The sequence below is a fragment of the Dama dama genome, chromosome 13 (genome assembly GCF_033118175.1).
Source record: "Dama dama isolate Ldn47 chromosome 13, ASM3311817v1, whole genome shotgun sequence".
Taxonomy (NCBI): Eukaryota; Metazoa; Chordata; class Mammalia; order Artiodactyla; family Cervidae; genus Dama; species Dama dama.
The window spans coordinates 52,634,024-52,646,105 of record NC_083693.1 but is presented as its reverse complement, the minus strand read 5'-3'; positions in this window follow the sequence as shown (position 1 = coordinate 52,646,105).

Sequence of the window (12,082 nt, the reverse complement as noted above, 5' to 3'; positions counted from 1 at the left end):
ATATGAATCAGCCATGGATTTACACATATTCCCCATCCCAATCCTCGCTCCCACCTCCCTCTCCACCCGATTCCCCCGAGTCCTCCCAGTGCACCAGGCTGGAGCACTTGTCTCATGCATCCCACCTGGGCTGGTGATCTGTTTCTGATGGTGTCTTTTTAACTGGTTTCTGTGCCTCGTTGGCTTTTCTTCATTTACCTCCATTGTTTATATTCCTATGAGAATGATCTTTCTAAGTGAAAGTTGACCTTGTTCCTCTTGGCTAATGTCCTTTGGTAGTTTTCTATTTTCCTTGGGATAAATCTCAGTTTACTGAACATATAATCACCCTCAGTTTCCAGATTAATACTTTTATCCCCAACCAGCTGTGATATAGATAACTTCTGGTTCTTCTGCCTGGAGTTTTTTTTTTGGTGTTTTTTGTACCCTAGAGGATGCCTGCTTATTCATTGAAACACAGCTCTAGAGACATTTCAGGAAGCTTTCCTAGACCTGAGACAGAGGAAGTGTATCTCCTCTGTGCTTCATTCACATACCACTACTGTAGTGCTTTGCATTCAAGAGATGTTTACACGTTGGTCTCTTTGTTATTATTTCTGGTTCCTCCATATTAGGAACTGTGTGTGTCTGTGAGAGACAGAGAGTGCACACTAAATCATAGTGCCTGTTACACACTATGGCACATAGTAGGTACACAAAGTCTACTGAAGTGAACGAAACAATCCTGGTACATCTTTCTATATTGACTACCAGGAATCCATCCCCTCTCTCCCTGGGGCACAGTTGAATAAACACTACCAAATTCAATAGTGCTCCATTTTTCTGAACTCAGGGCGAACGGCCTTCCTTCTGTGGATACATTCTACCTTCAGATATGTTTATAGTATTGATTGTTATCACTTTCTTGTAGAGAAATCACATTCCAGTCATGTCCTCTAGGTTCATCCTAGATTCTTTAATTGGGTTCCTCATTCCTTCATTAATTAGTTCGCTTGTTCTGTTCATGGAAAGCTGTGTGTTTAAAGGATATCTACTAGGTTTTCAAGAAAACGGTGCCCTTCATATTACCTTCATGCAGTAGGGCCGTCATTGTGCAGCACAGAGTGTGAGGCCAGTGGAGACTTCATTGGATGAAGGGTGTGTGTGTATAAGGTGGGAGCTGATGCCAGGGGAGGGCAGGAATCCTATATGCCAGGTCCAACCTCAGGTGAGTCCTTCAGATTCTTGAGAACTGTCTAGTATAAGATTAAGGGCTCTGTTTTTGAGGGAGGCGCCTGTTTTCCAATCTCAAGGTGACAGCTTAGTGGACACATTCTGTACTGTAAATCTCTCTAACTGTTAAATGGGAGTAATAGTAGAACTAGGGTTGTTTTGACAATTAAAAGATAATGTTGAAAAGTGCAGTGGAAGGTGAGAGGCATGTGACAGATGCTAGTCGGCCTCATTGTCCTTGTCATCATCACTATCGTCATCGTATTTTAATGACTGCTCTGAGTCCAGACTCAGCCTGACTGGCCTTTGGGTTCTCCTCACCTCTCTTGCCCTAGCCATGTTCTGGTCAATCGTAACGTGAGCCTGGAAAAGACCTTGTGGACATCCCATCTGCCAATTTCCTTTTTCTGCTTCTTCTGTTAGGAAATGCTTTCGGTTCTTAGGGACTCTTTTTTTACAGGGATTATTTAGCATTTTTATTCTCCGAGGGTGCTGGCATAGCTTCAGTCTGTAATTCTAAGGAAAAGGCATTTAGCTGTGCCTTTCTTTGTTTGTCGGGAACATTTCTGTAGATAAGCACCCTGCACAGTAAATAAACTGCATTGTTATTACATTGCTTAGCAATTTACCTGTAACAGACGGCTGTGCCTGCTATAATGACATGATAGCTAATCCATACCCCTGCATGATTTTATCTTCTACTGGGAGAGCTGGCAAGTTTAAAGGGGACGCCCCCAAGGATCAGCTTGGGGAAACCAGTTCTGGTTTTTTTGTGAGTGAGATTTTTGCAGGGGGTACACCAAAAATCCGGTGTCCGAATTTTGAACAGGTGCTTAATTTCAGGATCAATTACCATAAGCTTCCCACAAGTAGCTTCTGCCTAAAGCTTCTGTTTGACTTAATTAAGGAAGTCTTTCAGTCCTCGAGTCTGTGATTAATACAGAGGATAACTTTTTTTCTTACTGAATGAGAAGTTTTGGATATGTAAATAGCGTACCAATCAATTTGTTTTAAAAGTAAATAACAATTGCCTTTGGCAATTGGTAAATAATGCTGCTTTCTTTATTATTATTATTGTGGTATAGTTGATTTACAATGTTGTGTTATTTACTGGTGTACAGCAAAAGGATTCAGTCATATATATATATGCATAAATATATATATATATTCTTTTTCATATTATTTTCCATTATGACTTGTTACAGAATATTGAATATATAGTTCCCTGTGCTACAAAATAGGGCTTTATTATTGGTTTTCTATTTTATATATAATATTAACTGTATTCTTTTTTTTTTTTTTTGCCACACTGTGTGACTTGTGGGATCTTAGTTCCTTGACCAGAGATTGAACCTGGGTCCCAGCAGTGGAAGCTCCCAAGTCCTGATCATTGGACTGGCAGGGAATTCCCAACTATCTGCTTTTTTATAGAGCCCTCCAAGTGATGTTACTGGATCCAAAGGCGAGAAGTATTTTATAATACTGTTAGTTTGACACTGCTTAGTGAAACACCAAAGCAATCTATATTGTCACCATAATTTTCAATGTAAACAATAGAGCTGGCCTTTCACTTGTACCTTGTTTCTTGAAGCTTGCTGTTTATTTTATTTTTTTTTGCTGTGAGTAGACTGAAAGCTTCTGGAAGGGGAGGGTTGCGTTTGGACTTCTCTGAAGGCTGTGCTCCCTCCTGGAAAATGCATAAACTGGGAGTGTAACCCAGGTTCAACTCCAATGACAACCCACGACCCTGGGTAAGTTATTTGCCTTCCTGTAATCTTTTTCTTGCTGTTATCCCAAAGGTTGTTCAAGATATTATTTGAGCATTTTTTAGTAACTAATTTTCTCAGTGGCCTCAGATACCTACTGGCAGTGCTATCATAAGAAACAAAAATTATTTCAAATTTAGGAAACTTTTCATAGTGGTACCAATCACTTTTCTCTCATTCATCCCTCCCCAACCTTTCTCCTGGGAAAGAAGATGTGTCTCACTCCTCCTAGTGATGAGTTAGGTAGAGTGATTGCTGCCTAGTGGACTATTTATATCTCTCTAATCTATTTCTCTCCATCTCCAGCACCACCAGTCACTAACATTTATTGAAGGCTTACAGTGGGTCTGGTGCTCTGCAGGCATGATCTCATTTAATCCCCACTAAAACCATTATTATTGCCATTTTACAGGTGGGGAATTTGAGGCTTAAAGGGGTGAAGCAAATTATCCAAGGTCATACAGCTAATTAGCATGAGACTCCGATCCAATCTCCCAGTTAGACTCGTGTGAACCTTGGGAAGACTGATAGCTGTCTTCCCAGTGTCTTGTTTATCTCAGGTCAAACTCTGTTCCACATGGAAACAACATTAGCATCTGCAAAAGAAAACCCAAGACCACATTTTACCACCCTCCCCTCCCCTCCAAGGGCTTCTGCCCACCTCCCGTGTCTCTGCCGGCATCATTCTGCCCTTACTCTCTGCCCTTTGTGACCTTCTTCCAGGTCTGGGTTGTGACATCTCTTCTCTGTTCTCAGAGTCTTTGTAGATGTGGTTCCCTCTGATGGGAACAACCCCATCTTCTCTTTACCTGGGGCCTCAGTCATGTTTCCTTCTCAGGTTTCTCCTGTGAAAGAGTTTCACACCTCCTACTAATGTAGGATGTTGCTTGCTGGTTGACTATTTATATCTTTCTAGACCCTAAACATTCTGCAGCTCGATTATCTGTTTGTTCTTGACCTTATCTTGGGTTAGGTTCCCCTGGTCTCTGCTTTCAGTGCAGCTGTGCCTTTTTTCAATGGCACATATCAGGATTTTTAGTTTTAAAAATATTATGTGTGACCTTATTTGATTACTGTCTACCTATTCTGCCCTGCCTGGACATTTTATGAGGATAAGCCTTGCATCTCTTTTAGTTCATTTTGTTTCCTCAAGGTCTAGCACAATACTTAGCATGTGGTGTTTTTGTTTACCATGTTGAAGAAAAACTGAGCTTTAGAAACTGGGAAACACTAATGAGCAATCCTGGAGTTTCTTAGACCTCTCCTGTTCCTGGAGGGCTTAGCAGCACATATAAACTGCATGGCCCCTGGATCTCTTCACAAGTGTGTGTGTGTGTGTGTGTGTGTGTGTGTGTGTATGTGTAAGGTTTATGTGTGCATCTGTAAATGTGTGTGTCTCATGCACACAGACACACACATGCCTTCCTCTCTCCATTACAGATGGCTGAACCAGGAAGGTGAAGAATATTTTTCATGGCGTTATTTTTATGATAATCTATTTCGCTGGTTAATTTGGTTTAGGACACTGATTTATCACCAGTTTATAGATCTCTCTCTCTCTCTCTCTTTATTGTCCTATTTGAATTATAAGGATGGCATGTGTGAAATGGAACTTCTTGGCCTATTGTTCTGCTTCTCACGCAACCAGTGTAGTTCAGACAATAAAAAGATCTATAAAATTAATATATACACAGAGTAGAGAGGGGAAAGAGAGGGACAGAGACAGGGAAAATGGGTAATGCTTTGGAATTGGATACCACATTTATCTCTCTCCGGTGAAGTTCAGAATCAGAATTTACATGCGGAGGAGGCATAAATGAGGTATGAAGGTGTTGTCCTCTGGTGTGGAAAGAGGTCTAGTAATTCCAGCTTGCTTAAGTGACATAGAAAATGTATTTTCCTCTTGTTTTTTGGTCACTTTTAAGGGCTTATAACTGCTGGGCTAACTTTAGAAATATGTTCTCCAAAAGTGTGCCTTTAAAGAAAATAAATACTAGGCCACTTGGATTATATAATTACTGAGTTGATTAGGTATGTTTCAATTGTATCACCAACAGGCATCTAAAATGGATATCTGCTTGTGAATTTTCTCTAGCACATGGCACCTACCTGACACATAGTAGGTACTCAGTAAATATTTTGTAGAATAAAAGTATAACTGAATGGGTGCTGAGGAGGCACAGCTGGTTAACTGGCACTCTGACATACAGTCCTGATTTCACTGATCCTTCACCAGAGGAAAGGTTGCTCCCATCACCCCTTCTGAGAGCTCTATCACGTGATGTCCTTTTCTGGGCCACTCTTCCTTTTCTTTTGACTCTTGGTGTCTCTCTCTGTTTTGTTCCTCATCTTGCAATAGTCGTTTACCTGTTCCTTTCAAAACCTGAGATGGGAAAAATTCTGGTGGAGTAGTTGATGCTGGTAAGTGTCTTTTGAGTGGAAAACAAACTACAGTCTTCCTACCTTGTGAGGAAGTATTTTGAATGACCAGGTGGCAGTTCCCAGATGCGATTTCACTTGAGGTTCTTGGATTGACTATTTGTTGCTAGGCTTGAAATGATGGTTATTATTGTTACAAATATTATGACACCAAGGAAGCCAGTGTGCAAGCACAGACAGCTGCATTGTTTACAAACATAATTAATGAGGTGATTTTTAATATCAACAGCTCAGCACCAGCCTTCCTGAAGACTGTTTATGGCCTGGGCCACAGAGCCATTTGTAACATCTACAACACTTCTAGAACGCAACTGCCTCCAGGAGTCGTTTCCTTTGACTGGGCCCTGGTTTATTTTATGAATGACAAAAATAAACCTCTACTTGTTACTGGTGAAGAATGGTTTATGTCTAGCAAGCCCAGCTCCACCAGAAGATAAACATAGGAATACTTTCCAAGAAGTGAAGGTGCATTTCTTAGCAGCTAACTTCTGTATTTATACAATCGTCATCCAACTAAGGTGGCTGTCCTTGGGGACTGGGATGGAATGGCACATTTTTTTCCTAAACATGGAAATGTTTTGTGTGATACAATGTTCCGTAAATACCTGCAATATATCAATACTCAGAAAAATGGCTTATACTTCAAAGAGACTTTTGACAGCCTAACAATTGAGGCCTTTTACATGACTCAGATTTTAGTCCATTTAATTATATTTGAGTGAAGGATTTGAATAAAAGATTTTTCTCTTGTCTAAACCTGGCATGGTACAGACTTTCAAAATGGACTTGAAAGCTAACCATTCTTCCTTAGTAAATTGCACTCACCCTTTTGTCTGTTTATTCCCCTGTACTCCAGAGTTTGAATTTTGAGATTCTGTCAGTGATTGTTAGCTGGGATACAGCTAGTTGGAAAGATAAGTTTATTTTTATGATATGCCTACCATTGAGTAGCTCCCTAAGCAAGTAGATAAATGACTCTTTCACCCCTAAAATAAAATGAAACTGATCACTCTTCTGGACTTCCCCAGTGGCTCAGTGGTAAAGAATTTAGCTGCAATGCAGGAGACACAGGTTCAATCCCTGGGTTGGGAAGATCCCCTGGAGAAGGAAATGGCAACCCACTCCAGTGTTCTTGTCTGGAGATTTTCATGGACAGAGAAATCTGGCTGGCTACAGTCAGATGGGGTAGCCAAAGAGTCAGACAACTTAGTGACTAAACATCAACCACAACGGTCACCCTTCCAGGATCAGTATTACTAAAAATCAAGAAATGACATCAGCATGATTTCGTGACCTGCTTCTTACATTTCAGAGGATAGATGATTTAATAACATGCTTAAACTGCTTGCTTTTTGTCTTCTCCAAAAACTCCAAGGGAGTTATTGTTATTCTGTTCCTTCCTGATCATGGAATTGCCTGGTTTTGTTTGTTTAGTAAAAGGCAATAAGCTAGGAAGAGCTAAAAAGACTAGAAGTAATAAAAATGACATGTGATCATGAAAGTCAGCCATCTTGTTTCTTACAGTTTTCAGGCAAATGCCTCTGAGACATAGCTTTATGATCCCAACTCCAAGTGTTCTTGTCTATTATTATACTTTAATTGATTGCTGGCCCTCGAGTGGAAGATGAGAACTTTGTGAGTGGCCTAGGTTTTTTGACTTGTGTTGAATAAGAATGTTCACTTACTACAATTCTGCATTTACTGAGTATCTGGGGATTTATACCTTCTACCCTCAGACTATCTCTCAAAGGAGACAGATAGAAATAATTGAGATATATCTGTAAAGGAACACCTATGTTCTTCTAAAGATAATTGTTTGTTTGGTCTGTTTGACTGCTGGAATTTTTGATCTGTTGATTATGGTAATGTGTGGAGAGGAGAAATGTAGGTACCAGAGAGAGCCAAATTGATTCATATAGGAAAAGACATGAAGCTGCCAGTGGGACAGAAAATAATAAATCTATAAGGTAGCAGGAAGGAGTAAAGGGTGGGGGTAAAGTTTGAAGGGATGGTAAGAGTAGAAGTGTGGGGCCAATTACCACAATGACTGGGATTTTGGAGGGACAGAAAAGTCCAGTGAGAATGTTTATTTATTAAAAAAGTGAGATATAACTTACATAAAGTACACAAATGTTAAATGAAAAGATCAACGCATTTTTACATATGGATATAGTTTGTAACCACCGCCTGCATCAGTATATAGGAATTTCCATTCCAGAGAACTTCGTCACAGCACCCCCTCAGTCAGCAGCCCATGGATAACCATTATTGTGCCTTCTATCATGTTTTTGAAATTCAAATATTTGAAATCATATAGAGTGAATTCTTTGTTTTTAACTTCTTCCACTCAATGTTATGTCTGTGGGAGTATAATTATACATGTTTTTTCATGCATCAGGCATTTATTCTTTTTCATCCTTGTGCAGTATTCCATTGCATGACTATATCACAGTACATTTGCCCATTCTCCTGTCAATGGGCATGTGAATTGCTTCCATTTTGGGGACTAGTTGGAGTAAGGCTGCTCTAACCATTGTTGTGCCTGTCATTCTCTGTTGGGATACACGTAGGCATGCAACTGCTCAATCACAGGATATATGGGAATGCTTAGCTCTAGCTGGTACTACCACAGAGTTCTCCAGAGTGACTACGTGCTTGGCATTGCATGAGAGAATATCAAGTGCTCTAGATGCTCAATGTCTTTGGCAACACTTAATGAGAACTTTAAGGAAGCCTTCTGGGCATCATGTCATAAAACTTCCTCCTTTGCTGCCCTTTCCTGAAGCTTCAGGAAGGACCACACATTTGGAGTCGATTTATGTGGGATTCTTCACATTCACTGTCAAAAGCCACAATCTCATGTACCCCTGGGTTTGAATCCTGGCTTCTCTGAAATTCTTACGGTGTATTCTTAGGCAATGGGTGTGTGTTGCCTTCTGAGTTATTTATTCTTCACATGCTGAATGGGAACTATAGAATCACTGCATAGGGTTTTTATGAATGGAGTAGTGTGCATGAGCCCTTTGGAAAGGACCAGGCATACAGTTAGTACTCAAAAATGGTAGCCTGTGTTGCTATTAAGAAAAGTGAGTAAATTCCAAGAGGAAGTGTTTAACACAGGGGAGATGCAATTGGGAGACCCGGGCCAGTTCTTCATATTCATCTGGAGTTTGTCCTTTCATAGTCGACCCTTAAAATTTTGGAATTTTGATTAAAAGAAGGAATAATTCCCTTTCACCAAAGCCCTGCATTTTTTTTCTGCATCGAGATAGGCAGTTGTGACTTTTCAGGTATTGCATTTTTAGGCTTAGCTTGTGTGAAGACATGGGTGTGCTAAAGCCATCCTAGTCATATGACATCATCAACCACCATCACTGAGAAATTTTAGAAGCAAGATTTACAGTCATTAGAAATCTCTCCTCAAAGGAGGCTGGTAACATGCAAGGTAAGAGAAGAACAAGGAGAAAAATTTTAAATATAAAAAAGAATAAAAAGAAACCTATTTAATTTTATGGTTGATGCAACTTGTTACATGTGTGTCCTGCCAGAATAAATTGGATCATCTGATTTTCAAATTGCCGGGTCTATTGTTTCAGAAATAGAAGATGTAAATAATTCCAGTGCAGTCTCCTGGATCTGGACCTCTCTCATCCAGAACTGTTATCAGTATTAGCATAATTTATGGTGCTATCTAATAATGAAATCAGTGAACACTGATTGTACAGCTTCTTAAAGCTATAATTATTGCTCATTAGGAATGGATTTCATATTGTTTGCTCCTGGCACATAACAAGTTATTGAAAGGGAAAAGTTGTCAGTAGGAGTGAGAAACCAGGGAAGGCATTTTTTTTTTTTTTTGGTTCCTGAATATTCTCCCTGATGAATCTGTCTGAGATTTTGTTTTTCATCATAATAGAGAACAACTGGCTGTCCTACATGCCATTTCTGATTTCTTTCTTTCTTATTTTTTCTTTAAATGGGGTAAATTTAGCTTCACATCATTTTTTTTTTCAGACCAGGAGGTAGTAAGCACTCAGTAAGTGTTTATAGACTGAATGAGTATGTGAGGAAAGAAAGGAAGGCAGACCAAAGCCACAATGGCAGCAAGTTACACTTGAGCTTTGTCCAGCTCTTAACCAAACATTAACTCACCCAAGAGTTGGCAGTGTTTCAGAGGTGTTGATCTGAGATAAATCTTGGCATATTCATCTCAGAGCACCTTAAAGTGCATTTTAAAAAATTACAGAAGCAGTATTGATTTTTTCACTGTAAAATATTCAAACAATGCTCAATATTTAGTAAAATTTGAGTGTCACTTTCCTCACTCTGGTTGATCCTTTTCCTGAGATAATGGCTATTAACACTAGATGTCTCCTTTAAAACCTGGTGTTCCTGATGAGGTAGCCAGGATAACATTGTCCAGGATAAGATAGAAAAAAAAGTTTGCTTTTGTTGGCTACCAAATCACTTCCAGAGCGACCACAGTGCTGGGGAAGGTTTGGTCTTCACTCTAAAGATGTAGGTTTAGATAGTAATTTTTATTTAATACAATGAAGAGAATTAAATACTTCAGGCTGGACAGCAGTAACAATTTACATTTTGCAAAACAGGCCACTGTCAATACATTCTTGCTTCTGGGAATGGAGAAAGAGGCTTATCCCAGGAGATTTGAGTTCATTATGAATACTACCTTTGGTTTGTGATATCATCAACTTGAGTGGAATGTAGCTTGATCTTGAGATTGGCCTATTTTATATGACCTTCATCAATTGAATATGACTTCCATGTTTGTCCATTAATCTAGCCTGGTTATTTATTCAAGACTAGGCCAGATTTTGTAGCCTGGATTTTTTGTATGTAGTTCTAGCTTCCATAGATTTTCTCTTTTTTTGGCATGAAACCTGAAAGAGCTAGAGAAATCAAATGAGTATTTCTTTAACAGATTCTTTTCCTTCCTTGTTGATAACTGCTCTCTTTTCCTTAACTGTCCTCTTATCTAGGGCTTTCTAGTCCCTGAGAGTACAGGGAAAATGTCAGATATGCAGAAATAAAGAAAACCTTATTCTTTCACTGGAAAATTTCAAACTTTAGTAAAACTGTAGAAATGTTTAAATTGCCTTCCAATTTCTTTCAGAAATTGGTTTCCTTTAACGCTTAACGAGATAAACTGCAATTCGATTCAAGTCATTTTTCTGCCTCTGCTGTTGACAATCTGAGCTCCGTTTTTTTTGGTTTCCTCTTGCTTTCTGATTGACTTCAAGATTGCATCTAATCTTTTTATTCTATCTTGCGCGAATGCAGCCTGCAATGTGTTGTGACAAGGAGCCAGACTTCCTATTAGCATATATTTATACCTTGCCGCACGCAAAGTGGTGCTCAGGGATTATTAAACTGAGTTGGAGCTCTGAAGGCACATAAAAGGCATCAGATTCATCTCTCCCCCTAGAAAACCCTCTGTCCTGACTGTCTACCCATGTGGACACCTAATTGTTGGGAGAGAGGGATAACTGAAAGGAGCAATAAGAGCCGTTGTGGATGACGTTAATATGAGGGACAGATGATTAGATAATCGAGGGCATGGGGAGGCATGACAGATGATCGTTGTCCTCAAAGGATCTGGCAATACCTTGGAGGAAATTTAAGGGCCATTCTGGGAATCAGTTGAAACATGATCAAGTTACACTCCTGAGGAAAGAACTGGAGGATGGAGGGATCTGGGCAGAGGTCTGGAAATAGCTAGGTTAGAGGTATTCATGATTTGTAGGATTCAGAATATGAATTCAGAAGGCCAGATGCCAGGAAACGAAGACAGAGAGTAGGATTTCAAGACACGGTCTCTTCTGAGGTGACGAAGAGAGTTAAGAGTCAGTATCTCTTTGGGTTTTACTTGGTTTTCTGTAAAAAGTCAACAGAACAAATTCTGAACAATATTTTGACACATGCCTACATATTCTTTGATGTTCCAGTTTTCTTTTAGTGGGATGATGCTTGGGCCCTCCAGGGTCCCAACATTTCTGAAGTACTAACCTCTGTCTGCTAGCAAAACTGGCAATGATCTGACATTAGTCATTCATACACGGGTTTGACCTAATTTCTATGCTTACCATCCCACAGCACTTCTATTTTAAGCCTGTTTTCTCTAATTGGAGAAAGACAGGCTTTGTCTCTGAAAGAAATTTTTAGTGTTAGTAATAAGTGAAAGAGACCATTTGGGGGAAGGGAAGCCATTCTAGTGATTTGTATGCTAGGCGATTGGTCCGTAAGAGAAAGTCTTTTTCTCTCTCAGCTTGCCAGTTGTTCTTGTACCCCAGGATGATGAGTGCTAGTGACTGTTCTTGGGAATTGCTGAGTTTCGAAAAAATTTTCATAATGGTGTACATCTCACAGTCTTATATACATTTGCCTTTTCTAATTGTCTATGAGCATTATGGGGACAGACACAGTGTCTTTTCACCTGTTTTTACATTGATAGTTGGTATTCAGTACACAGTTTTTGATCTGCACACCATAGGCATCACAGTTAACCTCAACTTTGCACCTTTAAATATTTCAGCCTTTGAGATATGAAGTTAGATTCAGGGTGCTGTTTGAATTTATGCCTGTAATGTACTGGGGTGATCTTAGCCTCATTTTGTCTGTTTCTGTAGCTTCTTGGGGCTGACCCT